This window comes from Rhinatrema bivittatum, chromosome 3 (assembly GCF_901001135.1).
Source record: "Rhinatrema bivittatum chromosome 3, aRhiBiv1.1, whole genome shotgun sequence".
Taxonomy (NCBI): Eukaryota; Metazoa; Chordata; class Amphibia; order Gymnophiona; family Rhinatrematidae; genus Rhinatrema; species Rhinatrema bivittatum.
This window is the reverse complement of record NC_042617.1, coordinates 580,852,855-580,867,057: the sequence shown is the minus strand read 5'-3', so window position 1 is coordinate 580,867,057 and position 14,203 is coordinate 580,852,855. Positions and strand designations below refer to the sequence as shown.

General features: G+C 44.7%; 1 protein-coding gene across 1 annotated transcript in view; it reads left to right on the top strand.

The window, feature by feature from the left end:
* The first annotated feature begins 3,392 nt into the window (after window positions 1-3,392).
* Window positions 3,393-14,203, top strand: part of AHI1 (Abelson helper integration site 1) — a 559,431-nt gene continuing 548,620 nt past the window's right edge. Inside the window, 1 exon segment of the mRNA XM_029596614.1 lies at window positions 3,393-3,551. The gene's annotated coding sequence lies outside the window, so the exon portion shown is untranslated.

Sequence of the window (14,203 nt, the reverse complement as noted above, 5' to 3'; positions counted from 1 at the left end):
CAGCCTGGCTTGTTCTGTTTTCCTAATAGCAGATTTATTGTTGTTTTAGGGCCTGCTGTAATATTTGTAGTGTTGCCTTTTCATAGATAGAGTTGTTACTGTTTAAGTGCTGGCACTTAGTGCTGATTTGGTATGGAAGGTTCACTATATTGTAATTGTAATTCCATTTACTCTTGACTTTCTGATGGCTAAGCTCATACCCAAAATGTGTTACAACAGATCTAATACCATATGAGTACCAAGCACGATACATTATCATATCACGCATTATTTGTTTAAACAAAAACTTACCTTATCTGTTGGGTATCCAATGAAAGCTGGGTCCCAATGCTGGGGCCTCCTGAAGCCGGAGCCTAGGTCTACGCCGTGGCCCAACCCGGAGGCCGGGTCCCGATGCCACAACCCGACCCGGAGGTTGAGTCCTGACCCCAGGCCCAATGCCACAACTCGACACCAGGGCCTAGGCCCAGACACAGGCCTGACTCCAGTGCCTCGGCCAGAAGGCTGGGTCCTGATTCTGGGGTTGCAGCGTACGGCACGAAGAGGACCAAGAAGAGGCTCTGAGTCCTGGGTCCAGGCTGAGGCCCCAGCATTAGGACCCAGCATCCGAGCCAGGTTATGGCATCAACCTGGACTGTAGCTTAGGCTGAACTCCTGGTGCTGAGACCTGGCCTCCGGGTTATGTCGCGGCATCTAGCCCAGGCCAAGGCCCCGATATCTGGGCTGGGTTGCGGGTTCTGGTCTGAGTCTGTGCTCTGGCCTAGGCCTTCGGGTCAGGCTGAAGCCTTGGCCTTGAATAGGCCAAGATTGCAATGACCTACTGCGCCCTTGGCCTACAGCAAGGCCGAAGCCAGCAGATGCCCACCGGACCCGGTAAGTGGGAGCTGGGGAGGGATCCCAGCCCCAGCATTTATTTGGGTGGGTGGGTGGGAGGCCCCAGGAGGCCTTGTTTTCTGTTTGTTTGATTTGTTTTTTTCTCACAAATGAAAACGAATCAAACAATCCAAGGATCGAAATTTGTGGAAAAAAAAACCTCCCAAAAATGATTTTTTTTTCTCCTGCAAATCCCTAGTAATTGACGGCAAAGGAGATTGTTGCTGCTGGAGCCACAGCCTCTGTAGACTCACTAAGGCTGGAATTGGGTGAGTTATTGACTGGGTGTTTTTCAGGACGTAAGCTCAACTAATTTTGACAATGAAGAAGGAAAATAATTTTTTTTACTGTTGATACGATCTCCTTGCTTCTTGTTCCTACTCCAGGCCAATTTACCTTGGCTTCCCTGCCTCAGCTCCCATTGAATGTGTCATTGGGAGATGTTTTGGCACTTGTGTTAGGTATGGAGTCTTCCTTAAAGTGTTGATTTTCTGATTTGTGTGAATTCTGTAAGATGGCTTCTGAGAAAAGATCTTTTCAAGATATATGCTTCCTTGTGCTTAATCAAAATCTTAAAAAGTGTGAAGAAAATATTCATTCATTTTTTGGTAGCTTCCAAGTCAATCCTTAAGTTGGATAATCAGATTTTGCATAATAGACTGGAGACTACCAAAAATCAAATTAGGAGGAAAAATATATGCTTTATCAGTTTTTCTTAGTCTTCTGTAGTTTCATCGATTTAACATGTTAAAGAAATAATTCATAGATATCTGGAAATATCCCTCTGAAGCTTTCCAACCGACAAGTGAAAACCTTGAGGGGGATAAACTAAATATTGACGATTTTGAATTAACTGCACTCTTGGAATCCTCTTTGGCGTATCCTATCTTAAAAGCAATGCTGTTGGCGTTGTTCGTTCTTGAGCATGATCGGGACTGAGCATTAAGTTCGTTTTTTTAAATTGGGAGGTTGAATTCTGCAATGTCAAGGACAGGGTTTTCCCTGATCTTTGCAAACAAGATTCAAGATAAAGAAGAAAGCTTTTTTGGGACTCAAGCAAGCTGTTCTTGCGTTAGGAGCTGCTTTTTTCTTAGAATTTCCTGTTAAGTGTTTGGTTAAATTTCAGGAAGCTACATCTGTTTCTATGAATCTGCTCAATTTCAGTGATTTGTGGGGTCTAGAGGAGCTTCTGGAGTTAGCAATATACTGGTGGAGGATTGTGGTTAACATTTTGTCTGCTTGCTTGACTGATTTACTTATTTGATTATGTTTTCTTATTTTACTGTTTTTTTTATCCTTCTTTTTTAATGTTGTGGACTCATCCTTTTGTTTGTATATCATTTCAATTTATGTTTATTTTTCTTGGAGGCCATTTCTTCTTTAATATTGATTATGAAAAGTAAAAAAAATGTTTAAAAAAAGAAAATAATCCAGAAATGCAATACTTTTAAAAGTAAAGACTCAGACACTTTGGAACTGACAAAAGGCATAGGGTTACGATTATGAGTAGGCAGGGCTGGTGCAAGGGTATTGGGTGCCCTAGGCGACTCTTGTGCTTCCGCCCCCCGTCGCGCCCCCTTACCTGTTTCGGTGCCGAGCCATAGGAGGCGCTGAAGAGCAGCCACGTGGTGCGCAAGTGGGGCCTATCCCGCTAGCAGCAAAGAAATAGAAACAGTTGGCGCCAAAACAGAGGGGGGCGCGATACTGTGTGATTCTGAGGACCACAAGCAGCACGCTCGTGGCCCTGAGAAGCACACAGTCTCTATATCTGTTTGCCATGAGTGGGATAGGCCCTGCTTGCGACACCACATGGCTGCTCTTTGGCGCCCCCTACGGCTCGGTGCCAGAGGCGACTGCCAAAGTTCGCTTAATGGACACACCAGCCCTGAGAGTAGGAAGCTTTATTTTTAGTTTTTATTTTATTTTTCCTGGGAACTTATCAAGTGTTTATTGCACCATGAACTAAAAAGGGAAAAATGGAAAAAAAATGCGTGGTTATGTTTCAAATTTTTGCTCTTGCAGTAACACTGATAAACTCCCAGGAAAAATAAAATAAAAAATCTGAAAACAGTCCCTAATTATGAGCCATGTGTCATATTCTAATCACCTATCAAACCTGCTCCTCTTCCAACCCCCTTATCACTGAAATACCTTTTATGATTCACTTATTGCAGCCAAACTACTTTATATTTCCTGGTAAAATGTCGTCTTTTGCTCATCTGAAGAAGAGAATATTAGCTCTTCAAAGCTAATCAAGAAATGTATTTATTCCAATAAAAAAAGATGTTATCCGCTAACAAGAAGCACGCCTATTTCCCTCCCTGGGGCCGGCAAGAGCTAACTGAAGGACTAGGACCAGCCTCCTCGCAAAGGGAAGGTTTGGCTTATAAACAAACTGCGAGGGACTGCAAAACGCCCTGCGGCCGACAAGCAGCAGGCGTGACAGCCCCTGGCAGCTCAGTGCCCGGGCTTCCTGAGGCCGGCCGGCCAATCAGGGGCGGCTCTGAGCCGCGCGCGCCCGGCCTGTGGGTTGTGACGCACGGGAACCTGCGACGCTATCTCTATGGACGCGTTCAGCTGAGGACGTAAACAGAGCGGCGGCCGCCGGCGGCAGAGAGCAGAGGCCCGGCCCGCCTGCCTCCCGCGGCGGCGGTGGGCGCTCGCGGCCCTCGCTCCCGGTAAGTGGCCGCGAGGCAGCCCGGATCCACCACACACCCAGCGGCAGCGGCGATCATCCGCGGCGTTCGCTTCCAAACTTGTATTTTTGGGCGGAGCTAGCGCCAGATTTGTGCTCCCTGAATCCGCGCAGGCTAAAACTTAACGGGCGGCAGCAGGGAGCGGAATGGCCCATGCTGAGCCGGGCAGCATGAACGTTTAAGTGCCCTCTCTGTCTTTCCACTCAGTTCTTTAAAATGTAAAACATTTTTAAAGTTTTTGGCGACAAGGCTTTACTGCTTCTCTTTAAAACACGGACATAACTGTTCGATGTCTACAGGTGTGCACTGCCTCTTTTGCCCTGCTGGCGGCGCTGCTCTAGTCTCCCATGCACTAAAAGGTAGATTTTAAAAGGGCCGCGGGTGTGCCCATAAACTCACGTATCTCGCTGGGCAGAAAAATCTGCGCTATTTTATAAACTACATGCGTAGGATATAAAATATGTATTTATGTATTTTATCTACCGCCATTCCATACTAGTTCATAACTCTGTATAGGTGTGACACGTAAATAAATAGTGAAAACTGAGGTAGGCATAGTACAAGTACAAAACTGTAAAGACAGAGGGGGCCTATCAAAGACAGGTTCAATTAAGGAAAGACATGACTGGGCAATAGAAGGGTCAAGGGTAGGGAATTGGCTAGGACAGTGGAAATGGGCAAACAGTGGAGTGCCTCAAGGATCTGTACTGGGACCCGTGCTTTTCAATATATTTATAAATGATCTGTAAAGGAATACTACCAGAGAGGTAATTAGATTTGTAGATGATACAAAATTATCCAGAGTAGTTAAATCACAAGCAGATTGTGATAAATTGCAGGAGGACCTTGTGAGACTGGAAAATTGGGCATCCAAATGGCAGATGAAATTTACTGTGGATAAGTGCAAGGTGATGCATATAGGGAAAAATAACCCTTGCTATAATTACACAATGTTAGGTTCCATATTAGGTGCTACCACATAAGAAAGAGATCTAGGTGGAGAAGAGACGACTGAGGGGGGATATGATAGAGGTGTTTAAAATCATGAGAGGTCTAGAACGGGTAGATGTGAATCGGTTATTTACTCTTTCGGATAGTAGAAAGACTAGGGGGCACTCCATGAAGTTAGCATGGGGCACATTTAAAACTAATCGGAGAAAGTTCTTTTTTACTCAACGCACAATTAAACTCTGGAATTTGTTGCCAGAGAATGTGGTTAGTGCAGTTAGTATAGCTGTGTTTAAAAAAGGATTGGATAAGTTCTTGGAGGAGAAGTCCATTAACTGCTATTAAGTTCACTTAGAGAATAGCCACTGCCATTAGCAATGGTTACATGGAATAGACTTAGATTTTGGGTACTTGCCAGGTTCTTATGGCCTGGATTGGCCACTGTTGGAAACAGGATGCTGGGCTTGATGAACCCTTGGTCTGACCCAGTATGGCATTTTCTTATGTTCTTATGTTCTTAGGTGTCATAGTGGATAACACATTGAAATCGTCGGTTCAGTGTGCTGCGGCAGTCAAAAAAGCAAACAGAATGTTGGGAATTATTAGAAAGGGAATGGTGAATAAAACGGAAAATGTCATAATGCCTCTGTATCGCTCCATGGTGAGACCCCACCTTGAATACTGTGTACAATTCTGGTCGCCGCATCTCAAAAAAGATATAATTGCGATGGAGAAGTTACAGAGAAGGGCTACCAAAATAAGGGGAATGGAACAGCTCCCCTATGAGGAAAGACTAAAGAAGTTAGGACTTTTCAGCTTGTAGAAGAGATGGCTGAGGGGTGATATTTATTTATTTATTATTTTTATATACCGATATTCAATCTCAATCGAGATATCGCACCAGTTTACATTCAGGTACTGTAGGTATTTCCCTATCCCCAGAGGGCTTACAATCTAAGACTTGTACCTGAGGCAATGGAGGGTAAAGTGATTTGTCCAAGGTCACAAGGAGCGATAGCAGGACTTGAACCCTGGTCTCCTGGTTCATAGTCCACTGCTCTAACCACTAGGCTATTCAGTTGTTTAAAATCATGAGAGGTCTAGAACGGGTAGATGTGAATCGGCTATTTACTCTTTCAGATAATAGACTAGGGGGCACTCCATGAAGTTAGCATGTGGCTCATTTAAAACTAATCAGAGAAAGTTCTTCTTCACGCAACGCACAATTAAACTCTGGAATTTGTTGCCAGAGGATGTGGTTAGTGCAGTTAGTATAGCTGTGTTTTAAAAAGGATTGGATAAGTTCTTGGAGGAGAAGTCCATTACCAGCTATTAAGTTGACTTAGAAAATAGCCACTGCTATTACTAGCAACGGTAACATGGAATAGACTTAGGTTTTGGGTACTTACCAGGTTCTTATGGCCTGGATTGGCCACTGTTGGAAACAGGATGCCAGGCTTGATGGCCCCTTTGTCTGACCCAGTATGGCATGTTCTTATGAACTATAGTATTGTAGAGAAAAGAATTGTAACATTTTAGAAACAAAACAGCTTATTTTCGTGGCAGTATAATAGCTACTGATTAATTTGACTATTAAGTGTCTTCATTGTAGGATATGTGTGGGTTGGGGATCTGTTTGGTAGTGGTCATTGGAGATGACGTGGAGTTAACTGTTGTCAGGGTAGGCTTTTTGGAATAGCCATGTTTTTAGTGATTTCTTAAATATCTGTGATGAGGGTTCCGTTCTGAGATTTGCAGGTAGTTTGTTCCATAGTGTGGGTCCTGCTAGTGAGATTGCTCGTTCTCGTGTTGAGGTGCGTTGGACCTGTTTGTTGGAGGGAATGGAAAGTAGTCCGGAGCTGTTGGTTCGTAGGTTTCTTTGGGAGGTGTATAGGAAAAGGGTGTCCTTTAGCCAGTCTTTTTTTTATTGTTAAGGGATTTGTGTATTAGGGTAAGGGTTTTGTATTGGATTCTGTGGGTTATGGGGAGCCAGTGGAGGTCTTTTAGTATGGGGGTGATGTGTGTGGAGCGCTTGCTGTTTGTGAGGGATCTGGCTGCCGAATTTTGGAGTAATTGGAGGGGTTTGAGGGTGGAGGATGGAGTTGCAGTAGTCGAGTTTGGAGAAGATGATGGCTTGGAGTATGGATTGATAATTTTGACTGAGTAGTAGGGGTTTGATTTTTTTTTTTTTTTAGGATTTGTAATTTGAAATAGCCTTCTTTTATTATAGTGTTGATGTAGGTTTTCAGGTTGAGTTCGGAGTCGAGGGTGACGCCTAGGTTTCTTGCACTTGTGACTAGATGTTTGTACTTTGCAAGGATGTGTAGTCTTGAATGTTCCATGCTGGTGGAACGTGCTGGTGGTTTGTTAGAGATGTGTAAGATTTCAGTTTTTGTGTGATTGAGGGTGAGTGCTATTTGGGATAGGAGTTTTTGTATTTGGGTTAGTATGGAGTTCCATTGTAGCAGGGTGTTCTGTATGTTTCCTTTCATGGGGATAAGGATCTGGACATCATAGGCGTAAATGAAGTATTGGAGGCCCAGGTCAGTGAGGAGTTTGCAAAGTGGGAGCATGTAGATGTTGAAAAGGGTGGAGGAGAGAAAAGAACCTTGAGGGACTCCATGTGAAAGGGGGTATTGTTTTGATTCCTTGTTGTTGAAGGTTACTTTGTAGGTTCTGTTTGAGAGGTAGGATCTGAACTATTTGATTGTAGTACCATCTAATCCGATTTCACTTAGTCTGGTTAGGAGGGTGTTGTGGTTGATGGTGTCGAATGCGGCAGATATGTCCAGTAGTATGAGAAGGTATGCTTGTCCGGTGTCTAGACCTCTGAGTGCTGAGTTGGCAATGGTGAGTAGGAGTGTTTCCGTGCTAAGTATTTTTCTGAATCCGTGTTGGGATGAGTATAGGATTTTTTTGGTTTCTGAGTGTTCGGAGAGTTGATGGTTTACAGTCTTTTCAAGAATTTTTTAGATAAGAGGTCTGAAATTGGTAGGGTCAGCAGCATCAAGGTGTGGTTTTTTTGAGAATAGGTTTGATGATTGCGCATTTGAGGGCTTCAGGGAAGTTTCCTTGTTCTAGTGATTTGTTGATGATGTTAGCTATAGGTTTGGCTATGATGTCTGGGATTAGTTTCAAGGATTTGTTCGGAATAGGATCAAGGGAGTGTGTGGCTGGGTTTATTTTCGGTATGATGTTTTTTTTTATCTTGGAGGAGGCTGTAGTTTCAAAGGTGGTCCATGTGGGGACAGTGGTGGGCTGTGGTGTCAGTGTTTCCTTGGTTGATTGAGGGGAGGTGGTTATTAGTTTGGTGACTTTGTCCAGAAAGAACAGTGCTAGCTTCACATGTTATTGTTTCGTTCTCATTGGCAGGAGGGGTTTGGTTGGGTTGTGTCAGCTTGGTGACGAAGTTGAAGAGGGATCTTGAGTTGTATTGGTGTTCATGATTTTCCTTGCATAGTATTCGCATTTGGCCTTGTCTATGACAGTTTTGTAGATGTGGAGTATTGATCTGTATTTGTCCCGGTGGGGTGTGGTAGGATCTTTTCTCCATTTTTTTTCAGCTTGATGGAGTAATCGTCTTGTGTTTTTCAGTTCATGCTTGTACCATGGCGCTTTATGAGTGTTTTTTCAGTTCTGATTTCTTTGGTGATGATAGGACATTTTGCTTTGGCGATTTCAGCGTTGATGTTAACCCATGCGTTTGTGGCTGTGTTTGCTGTGTTAAGGTCCTTTAGCACGGAGGTGAGGGCTTCTGTGATGACTTCACTGGGTCATGGTTTAGGGAATGTGATGTATTTTTTGTTGTTGGTTTTGGTATGGTTGGTTTTGAGTTGAAGCGTGGTTTGGATAAGTTTATGGTCGGACCATGGGATGTTAATCGCTGTAAGGGGCTTGTTAGTGCGTGCTGTTTTGGTGTTGATAAATATGAGGTCGAGGGTGTGACCAGATTTTTGAGTTGGTATGTTTACTATTTGTTTGAAACCTATGGCTGACATGATTTTTGAGTTGGTATGTTTACTATTTGTTTGAAACCGATGGCTGACATGGTGTCGAGTATTAGTTTGCATGTTTGGGACTGGGGAGTGGAATCTATGTGGAGGTTGAAGTCAGCTAATATGATTGCTGGGGTGTCCATGTTGATGTGTGATGGGATACTTTCAATGATAGATGGAGCTCTAGGGATTTCGGTGGAGCGTATATCAACATGACTTGAAGATTTTTTGTTTTGAAGAGGCCTATCTCCAGGGGTGGGGGTTGATTAATGTAGTGTTGTGAAAATTTGAATTTCTTTGAGGCTATTAAGAGTAGTCCGCCTCCTTTTCTTTTTGGTCTTGGTATTGAGAAGATATTGTGAGTTGAGAGGGGTAGTTGGTTGATTAAAGCTGTGTCGGATTTCTTGAGCCATGATTCTGTGATGCATAGGATGTCGGGGCAGTTGTAGTATGGGGATTTTCTTGGTGACAGACTGTGCATTAATTAGGATGAGTGATAGGAGGGATAGTGTTGCCATGTGGGTGTTTGTGTTTCTAGAGATGTTTGTGAAGCGTCTTGGTCGTTGTTGTGAGTGTTGGTGTGTGTGTTGGTTGTGGTTGGTGTGGTGTTTGTATTTGGAGGTATGTGGGTGTGGCTATGTGTGGTGTTTTGTGTTAGGGGAGGGATGGTTGTGTGTTGGTTTGGGTATGGCGTGGGTGTTCATGTTGTGTGTGACAGGATGCAAGTGCATTCTGGGGTTGTTGGGGTGCGTGGGCTGGGTGTGGATGTTAGTGTTGAAGGGGGTAGGGATCGGGAGGTGATTATGGGGGTGATGGCCGGAGTTAGGGAAGGTAGTGGGGGTGGGGAAGGGGGATTTCTAGTTGGGAGTAAGGGTGAGGTGTTGTGTGGGGCACTACACGTGTGGGGAGGTGGTCAGGGTGAGGGGGTTCTAGACTAGTTGGGTGGTGCTGATTGAGCAATCATTAGTAGTTGTAAGGGACAGCATTAAGGGGCATGCCTCTTAGTTGCATTCCCTCTGATTGGGACACCGTTAGATTTAAAAGTTCAGTCCTGAGCTGATTCTTGTCCCACGTCGTTGGTGTGTTAACGTTTGGGAGTGGAGTTAGGTGTTAGGAGTCCGCAGTTAGTGTGGACGGTGTTGGGAAGGGGGGGGGGGGTGTTTCGGTGGTTTCCATAATTGTTGAAACTGGACTACAGGGTTGAACGCTGGTTCGGGTGAGGATGTGGTGAGTGAGGCAGGTTAATGGGAGCAGCAGAGGTGGTGTGTCTTCACAAGGGAGGTGGTGTTAGCACTTCAGGGGGCGACACGAAGGGGCAGGCCCCTTTGGCGCACGACGCCAAAGGCTTACTGTAGCTGAATTTATCGGAAGGGTCCCGGGGGGGGGGGGGGCGGAGAGATGCTGCTGGCCAGCGGAAGGCGGTTCAAGCTTCAGGCCTGTGTGTCAGGAGCTGCGGTGCTGAGAACGGGTAGGCCGGGCTGTGTGAGGGGCTGCAGGCCCAGTTCTGACTGCGAGCAGGGTGGGCGAGTCTGGCGAGCGTGGCAGCAACCTGGGCCAAGAGGGTCTCTTTGCCACGTGTCAGGGGCGGTGCAACGGGAGCACAGCGGTGGCCCTCTGTGTTCGAGTCGGAGTCGCAGCGGCGGTCTCCGTCACTCGGATCGGCGTTGCAAGGGTCTTATAGGCTCTCTGCAGCTGAATTTATCGGTGGGGTCCCTCGGCGGCACAGTCCCTCGCTGACGTTCTGAGGTCAGCCGGGGGGGGGGGGGGGGGGGAGGAGAGATGCTGCCGGCCAGTGGAAGACAGTTCAAGCTTCAGGCCTGTGTGTCAGGAGCTGCGGTGCTGAGAACGGGTAGGCCGGGCTGTGTGAGGGGCTGCAGGCCCAGTTCTGACTGCGAGCGGGGCCGGCGAGTCTGGCGAGCGTGGCGGTTTCTCGGTGGCAGTTTCGCCTGCTAGGTCCGGGGGCAGGCATGACCGCGACCTGGGCCAAGAGGGTCTCTTTGCCACGTGTCAGGGGCGGCGCAACGGGGGCGCAGCGGTGGCCCTCTGTGTTCAGGTCAGAGTCGCAGCGGCTGTCGCTCGGATCGGCGTCGCAAGGCAAGTATAAGGCTTAATGTTTGAGGGTAGTAACCGTCATATCGAGCAAGTTACCCCGATGTTTGTATACTCATACTGCTCAGATCAATGCCTTGTTAAATGTTGTCTGGATGTAAATCCTATTTCTTCATTCCCCCCTGCTGTTGAAGCAGTGAGCTGCACTGGATATGCTTTCCAAGTGAAGTAACAGGCTTAATTGGTTTGGGATAGTAACCGCCACAACAAGCAAGCTATTCCCTCGCTTATTTGTTTACCCAGACTGTGCTACCCTGTTGGTTGTTGCCTGAATGCAAATCCTCTTTTCCACATTTCCTCTTGCCGTTGAAGCATAGAGCAATGTTGGAGTCGCATTAACCATGTGAATGTTTATTAAGTAAGGGTGTAATTAACCAGGTAGTAGCCGTCATTCCAGCAAGCCACCCCCCTACCTCTTCTCTTCATTCCCATCCTCCAGGCTTTAAGAATCCACAGTGTTTATCCCACGCCCCTTTGAAATCCTTCACAGTTTTGGTCTTCACCACTTCCTCCGGAAGGGCGTTCCAGGCATCCACCACCCTCTCCATGAAGAAATACGTCCTGACATTGGTTCGGAATCTTCCTCCCTGGAGTTTTAAATCGTGACAACTGGTTCTGCTGATTTTTTTTCCAACGGAAAAGGTTTGTCTTTGACTTTGGATCATTTAAATCCTTTCAAGTATTTGAACGTCTGTATCATATCACCCCTGCTCCTCCTTTCCTCCAGGGTATACATATTTATATTCTTCAATCTCTCCTCATAAGTCATTCGATGAAGACCCTCCACCTTTTTGGTCGCCCTTCTCTGGACTGCCTCCATCCTGTCTCTGTCCCTTCGGAGATACGGTCTCCAGAACTGAACACAGTACTCCAGGTGAGGCCTCACCAAGGACCTGTATAAGGGGATTATCACTTCCTTTCTCTTTCTAGATATTCCTCTCTCTATGTAGCCCAGCATTCTTCTGGCTTTAGCTATCGCCTTGTCACATTGTTTCGTCGACTTCAGATCGTTAGACACTATCACCCCAAGGTCTCTCTCCTGCTCATAAGAACATAAGAATATGCCATACTGGGTCAGACCAAGGGTCCATCAAGCCCAGCATCCTGTTTCCAACAGTGGCCAATCCAGGCCATAAGAACCTGGCAAGTACCCAAAAACTAAGTCTAGTCCATGTTACCTTTGCTAATAATAGCGGTGGTTATTATATAAGTCAACTTAATTAATAGCAGGTAATGATCCAAGAACTTATCCAATCCTTTTTTAAACACAGCTATACTAACTGCACTAACCACATCCTCTGGCAACAAATTCCAGAGTTTAATTGTGCGTTGAGTGAAAAAGAATTTCTCCGATTTCTCCGGACTACTGCAACACACTTTTCCTAGGATTACCATACACCACTATCAGGCCACTGCAAATACTACAGAACTCGGCTGCCAGAATACTTACTGGTAAAGGCAGAAGAGATCATATCACCCAAACACTTGCAGATTTACACTGGCTCCCAATAGAACAGAGAATTCAATTTAAAGCACTATGCACAGTTCATAAGCTAGTAAACGACGAAAACTCGGACTGGCTAAACACCGCATTACGACTACATGTCCCCCAAAGAAATCTAAGATCAGCCAATAAAGCTCTACTAACCATACCCTCAGTCAAAACAGCAAAGTTGACCCAAGAGAGAGAGCACTATCTTTGGCAGGACCATTATTATGGAACACATTACCACTAGAATTAAGACTAATGAAAGAAATAAAAGGCTTAAAAACATGACTCTTCAAAAAAGCATTTCACAGTGAGGTAACGGAATAACACATACACAAAGCAGGAATTCACAAAGAAAAAGCAGTATTGCTTACTTTTGTTATTTTCTCACAATTTAAGTATTAAATTATAAAGACAGTTAATAGTAAATGGTAATCACACCCTTTCCCATTTAGAGTATATTATCGAACAATGTAACCGTATAATAACGGCACCCTTTGGATAAATTAGAAACCACATATTTGTGCCTAACTATAAACCGTTGTGATGGTGCTCTACTATACGACGGTATAGAAAAGTTTTAAATAAATAAATAAATAAATAAAATAAATAAATATATGTGCCACATGCTAACTTCATGGAGTGCCCCCTAGTCTTTCTATTATCCGAAAAGAGTAAATAACCGATTCACATCTACCCGTTCTAGACCTCTCATGATTTTAAACACCTCTATCATATCCCCCCTCAGCCGTCTCTTCTCCAAGCTGAAAAGTCCTAACCTCTTTAGTCTTTCCTCATAGGGGAGCTGTTCCATTCCCCTTATCATTTTGGTAGCCCTTCTCTGTACCTTCTCCATCGCAATTATATCTTTTTTGAGATGCCAGAATTGTACACAGTATTCAAGGTGTGGTCTCACCATGGAGCGATACAGAGGCATTATGACATTTTCCGTTTTATTCACCATTCCCTTTCTAATAATTCCCAACATTCTGTTTGCTTTTTTGACTGCCGCAGCACACTGAACCGACGATTTCAATGTGTTATCCACTATGACACCTAGATCTCTTTCTTGGGTTGTAGCACCTAATATGGAACCTAACATTGTGTAACTATAGCATGGGTTATTTTTCCCTATATGCATCACCTTGCACTTATCCACATTAAATTTCATCTGCCATTTGGATGCCCAATTTTCCAGCCTTACAAGGTCTTCCTGCAATTTATCACAATCTGCTTGTGATTTAACTACTCTGAACAATTTTGTATCATCTGCAAATTTGATTACCTCACTCGTCGTATTTCTTTCCAGATCCGTGCACATCAGCCTTTCACCTCCCATCGAATACATTTTCTTTCGGATTTCCACACCCCATATGCATGATTCTGCACTTCTTGGCATAGTTAGTCCTTAAGGTGCCGCCCACCTCTTTTGCTATACCCTATGGTATTTAGTTTCTGCCGAGGAGGACTGGGAGTTCCAAATGCGATTCATGATTAAAAAGTTTCCCAACTTAGAGCAACAGACGAATGGCATGAATTCTCCAAGATATGTCAGTGGGTAAATATGGAACAGTACTATTTGGGAAATATTCCTCTACATTACTACGTTTTGGACACTGAAAGGGAGGAAGTATCTCCATGAAGTAGTGAGTCCCTGTACTTAGCATAGTTTGGAGGTCTGGAAAATGTATAGGGACCGCCTTCATGGGGAAAACTTTCTCCCTTACTACCACTACAATTTAATGAGGGTTTTCCAGTGGGCATAGAAAGTAGTTTTAAAAAGGAGGAGGAAAGAGGGTTGACAAGGGTGGGTCAATCATTGAATTCTCAGGAATGGATTGAGTTTGCAACCTTGAAGGAGAAGTTTCAGCTGGTGGATTTTGACTCTTATGCCTATATTCAGGTTTGGCATGATGTGAAACAAACAATATCATTGAAGTATTCTCTCTTTTTGAAAAGTTTTGTAATACTGGGTTTCCGTCTAAAGGTTTCATTTCTAAAATGTATGAAGACTTGTTTAAACTAGAACAAGTGAAGCTTAAGCATGAGCCTGGGAAAATGAAATCATTTGCTCACTGAACATTAGATGATGA